Source organism: Arvicola amphibius, chromosome 7 (assembly GCF_903992535.2).
Source record: "Arvicola amphibius chromosome 7, mArvAmp1.2, whole genome shotgun sequence".
Classification (NCBI taxonomy): Eukaryota; Metazoa; Chordata; class Mammalia; order Rodentia; family Cricetidae; genus Arvicola; species Arvicola amphibius.
In genome coordinates this window covers 86,025,167-86,030,747 of record NC_052053.1, presented here as the reverse complement: position 1 = coordinate 86,030,747, position 5,581 = coordinate 86,025,167, and positions in this window count along the sequence as shown.

Sequence of the window (5,581 nt, the reverse complement as noted above, 5' to 3'; positions counted from 1 at the left end):
CTCCCGTGTTTGCTTTCCTGAACTCTTGGGACCGAGCCCCTAAACTTCCTTTCCCACCATTTCCTGGGACCTGGGAACCTTAGGGCTGGGACAGGCATGGGACTTCCCAGGCATGTGAGCTCCAAGGCTTCCCCTGGAGATGGGCTGGGTGTTGGGGTCTTCTCCTCCCCATTTGGCCTGTTACACATTAAAACTATTTACCCTGAAAAAAAGAGACAATACCCAAAGCAGCACATTTGCATTATTTCTATCAGTGACACACGTTCCTTGTCCCAACACTGCATTTCTAGCAAAAAATTCAACAGATTCATACATCGTCCAAGATATGGACATTGAATAATTTTTATTATTTGTTTTTGACATAATAATACAATCTTACTTTCCCTTTCCTCGTTCTAATGCCTTCCTTATTTCCCTCCTTGCTCTTGTTAAAATTCATATCATTTTTTAATAATTTTGTGCATTTATATCCCTAAATACATAAATGTAACCTGCTCAGTTTATGCAATGTTACTGGTAGACATGTTTTCAGGATTGACTGGAAGCCAAATTAAATCAGTGTGAACTCTTCAAATGTCTCAGAATTTGATTTCCATACACTTTTTGAAATTTCATTTATTCATTCATTGATCACAGAAGTAGTTCAGATAATCTAGCATTCAGAAGAGCAGGGACATTTAAAGCAGGTGTTGTGATTTTGATATAATTTCTTATATACTCCCCTAACTGGCAAACTGTTTCATAAGGATTTGGGAGCATTTCTCAATTCATTTTCATAATTTCAGACAGTAGAGTCATTAGAGAGCAGATATAGATGGAGCGGTGGGGCTGCGTCCCACCACCCGGCTAGCTTTACATCCGAAATAATTACACGGAAGCTGTATTCTTTTAAACACTGCCTGGCCCATTAGTTTCAGCCTCTTATTGGCTAATTCTGACATCTTGCTTTAACCCATATTTAGTAATCTATGTAGCACCACGAGGTGGTTGCTTACCAGCAGAGATCTTAGCCTGTGTCTGTCTTGGAGAGGAGAAACATGGCGACTGCCTGAAGCATCTGCCTTCTTTCTACCAAAATTCTGTTCTGTCTACGCTGCCTACCTAATTTTCTGTCATATTAAAGGTCCAAGGCAGTTTCTTTATTAACCAATGAAAGTAACACATAGACAGATGACCCTCCTCCATCAAGTAGAACTCAATGTCTCTTTATGAAGCACACGCCATCTTTTTCATTATTGTCTTAACATTTTAACAAATTGGGGATTACACCATGCGCCCTGAGCATACTTATTTCTCAGTCCTTCCTTATCTGCCCCCCACCCTTGTGCCCTCTTCTCAAAAATTAAAAATTAAATGTAAAAAATAAAACATAAGTCAAATTTGTGTTATCTAGAGCCTCCTTTGCAGTAACATCAATGATTACAGATGCTCATTTGAGAAAGAGAGACATGGAAGGCTTCTGTGACAAACTACCCTCACTGCCCAAAAAACGTGACAGCCTGAACAGTAAGCCATCAAAGAGAACTCAAATTAAAAGTGTGATAAGGGTGCTGAAGCAGCTCTCCTTTCATTATTCATAAGAACAACTAAGGGTTCTAACTTGTGTTTCAAACAGAACCACACACATACACATTCTCACAGAGAGGCATACACAGGCACTCACACACATGTGAACATGCGCTCACTTCTGGCAGAGGTAGGATAAGATCACAGATTTTTATTTTCAGGTCCATCCAAAATCTTCAATTGCCCTTCCTAGACTATGCAGCTTCTCCATTTCTGGAGTTCTAGTTAATTCCAAATCAATTCAGTGGAGGAGAAAATGAGGCAATTTGTCGCTTGCCTTCACTAGATTTATAATATAAACAGTCAGAGGTTGTGGTTGAATCTGTATGGTGGAAAAAAATTCCAGGGGATTTTACTCCATGATGAATGTGCATTGAGCAAATTATAGTAAAGGGGTGTTTATTTCATGGCAGCCCTGAATTTATTTTCTTAATTGAACTTCTCTTTTGACAAGGTGAGCTCTGAAGAGCCAGTGGATCGACATCACCTGCACTGTGCTGCTTCTCAGAGGGCAGCTACAAGGAAGCATAGGAGAGTAAAATAATATTGAAACGTTTTAACAAGCACTGTTGGTTCATTGTGCTCCTGGCTTCCACATCCATAGATCCAAACAATTAAGGGCCAAATCAGAACAAAGATGCTCTTTCTAGACCGAACACTCCTAGATATCTTCCCTTGTCATTATTTCTTAAACAACACATGTAGCTTCTATCTGTTCACATCATATTTATGTTATATTTGGTTTTATAAGTAATCAAGAGATGATTTAAGAATACAGGAAAATGTTTTGTGGTTATTTGTAAATGCACAGCTATCTTAAAGAAATTGAACATCTTAAGATTTGTGTATTGATTGAAGTCTTGAAAACGATTCACTCAGGTAAGGAGAAACAACTGTAGTGCTGAAAACACCAGCAATAACAAATTGTTCACAACTGATAATTTCTGAACACATTGAAACCAACTGTCATTGCTTCCAACCTTTGAGCCACTGAAACCTCGAGTTTTTACTTATTTGTATCCACCCCTTCCATGTTTCCCTTTTTTCCATCCATACTTTGTATCATTCCCTTTGCCACCGAGGGCAACTCTAAATCAGGAACTTCACTCTACTCCTTTCCTTGGCTTTATTTTCCATTTTTGTTGGATGCCCCCATGACTCGCTTACATATCTATGTAGATTGTTAACTCCTCAAGAACAAGGAACAGGGCTCTTCTGCTTTTTTCTATCATTGCAGCCTGATCTCTAACTATTGGTTTTTATCTTGAATAATAATATGGCATGGAATTTTGTATAGTTTCATCTGAAGACTAGCAGAATTATATGGTATATACTTTATTCTAAATCATTAACTTTGAAATTGAGAACCTTGAATTTTTTCTACTACATTTAGGAGGCTGAGTGTACAATGTGTGATCTGAAAATTTATTGTACCTCAAAGGTGTTTCCTTTTATTTGTGAGACATAATGATAGTTCTGAATAATGCTAGATTTGAATAATACCTTCAAATAATATAATAATTTAGGGTAATTTTTAATAATTTAGGTAGTCTCCATGATGGAGGGACTGATACTTATCCTAACATACAGCATACAGCAGGTAAATAATCAGAAATTGGAGCTCTGGGGGAGAAATGCCATAGAGATCTTCCACATTCAGAAATCTTTATATAGCTTCATGAAGCCAAGGTGGCACAAGAACCTGCAATATTTCAAGAAGGCTGTGAATGATATAAGCTGGAAAAAGGAGCTATTTTTTATCAGGCTGCTTGAATTTCATAAGGTAATACCCATTTTCTTTATAATTTTGTGTTTAATAAGTATCTGTCTCCTAACTATATGTCTTTATTAAATTAAAACTGATATCTATGACATAAAGCTCAACAAACAATGAATATGTATAACTCAGTAAAAAAATACATTTCCAGTTTTGATATCTGTTGGACAGCCATAAGAAAAATCATATGAGATTGCTGGTAGAGGGAATTTGGAAACTCAGTAAGCTTCAGAGCCTCCAATTCATGGACAGAACATTAGCCTGTGGAGGTATTAAATGACTGGTCTCGTGTGCCAGAGTAGTGAATAGCAACGTTAAGATTTCTTGCCTCAGGCCAGTGCTTTTCTTCATTCATGTGTTTACCTCTGTGGGATTTGAGGAGCTCAGGGTGAACAATTTCTCATACATACCCAACGCTGGCATTCTCTCTAGTTATAAAGTACCACACAGGCCTTTGCTGGTTATCTTCTGTAAGTACAGCACACTTGCTTGCATATTGGGAGTTTGAACCATATCTACAAATAACCCAGAGGTGTATTCTTTGTTGCTTTGTGACCCAGAGACAGCTTATTTAAATCTCTGAAAACTCTACAGAGACAAATGGCTCTGAGCCTCAGTGGCTTTCACCACACAGGAGGCCAGATAAAACAGGTGTATGATGCACATTACATTTTAGTAAACAGTGTCTCTGCAGGATTACATTCTCCTGCTTCCAATAGAGAGAAGGACTAGATTTTAGATATAAATGCACATTAAGTGAATAAAAGACTTTCGATAAACAGAAGTAAGAGAAAAAGTCAAATCACACAATATAATTGTCATTATCCTCAGAAAGGTGTGCACTGGGAGCCTCAGACATGTCAAACAAATGAAGTCAACATGGTGTTCAAAACAAGGATGTTCCAAGTTGCTCTGCTGTGAGATAAACCCTGAAGATCGCTGACAACTTCATACTTGCTTCTTTTGGAGATAACCAGAAACATATTTCTCAGTGGTTTCAAACAATTTTCTAGAGTCACAGTTTGATTTATTACTGTGTTTTTTCCCTTTGGCATTAGTACATGAGTTACTTTCTAAATTCCATCCAACAGCCACTATCATTTTGAAAACACCATTGTTCATACCATTATCATAATCCCCAAAATGTCAATAGAATTTCTACATTTAGCTGGATGCCAAGAGTGCAGCGATATTCTGTATTCTACTAAATTAGGAATTACTTTTCACTGTTGGCTGGAATCTTCTGCTGAAACATAGGGCCTGGTGGAGAACAAGGCCTCAGTGAATTAAAGTGACTCTATGGCTTGCTGAGATATAAAGGGAATTTTGTATAGAAGAAAGTCGTTGGAATTCAATTCAGTGGTCATTTTAAGGGGAGGGCAATGTTCAGAACAGAAGTTTTCTTAAGCAATTCTACTTTGTATTAAAATTGTCTTTCTTCCATAATGGACCCACTAGAGTGTCTGAAACCAAATTATGGTGTCAATTATGCCTTCCTTGAACTCATGCTGAAACCATACTTGCCTACCGTCTCAGAATGTAAGTTGCTTTGGGATTATGGATTTAATTCTGATGATTTTCAAGTTAAGATGGGCTGGTGAGCCTAGGTTCTAATATTTAGCAATAGATGTATGTATGTATATGTGACATGACCCTTGAGGCTGACACTAGACAAAGTATCAAGAGTTCAATCCTAAGTAGTGCCCTCAGTTGCCAGTCGATAGCTAGAGCCTATGGGAGAGGGTGAATCATATCTTTTCTGATAGATCTCAGAAGTAATCAATGCCATCGATACAGTCATTGGAGACTTGTGATCAGGAAAATTGTGAGGAAAGAAAACGTCTATTGTAAGTCACACACCAAGAGGTTCTTTCTCACAACAAACACAGAAAACTAATTCAATAATATTATGTAATTTTAATTTCTCTCTGTGTTTTAAAAAAGGAGTTTTCTGATTGGAGCTGGGCAGACACGGTATGAATGGGAAGCCTGATGGTTAAGAACCTTCAACTCAGATAGCACAAGGAACTCATCTCCATGATTTAGTTTAAGACAGCAGAACTTTAGGGGTAAGATAATGTCTGTCACCATATCCAGACCTTCTAGTGTCTGTTTCACAATGTGGTCTATACTGGAAACATCAGTTTCAGAACCAGCCCACCAACGATGTGTAGCATTCTCCCTGTTGATGGAATTCTCTCCATAATTTAAGCATACGAACCCCGATTCATGTGAGAC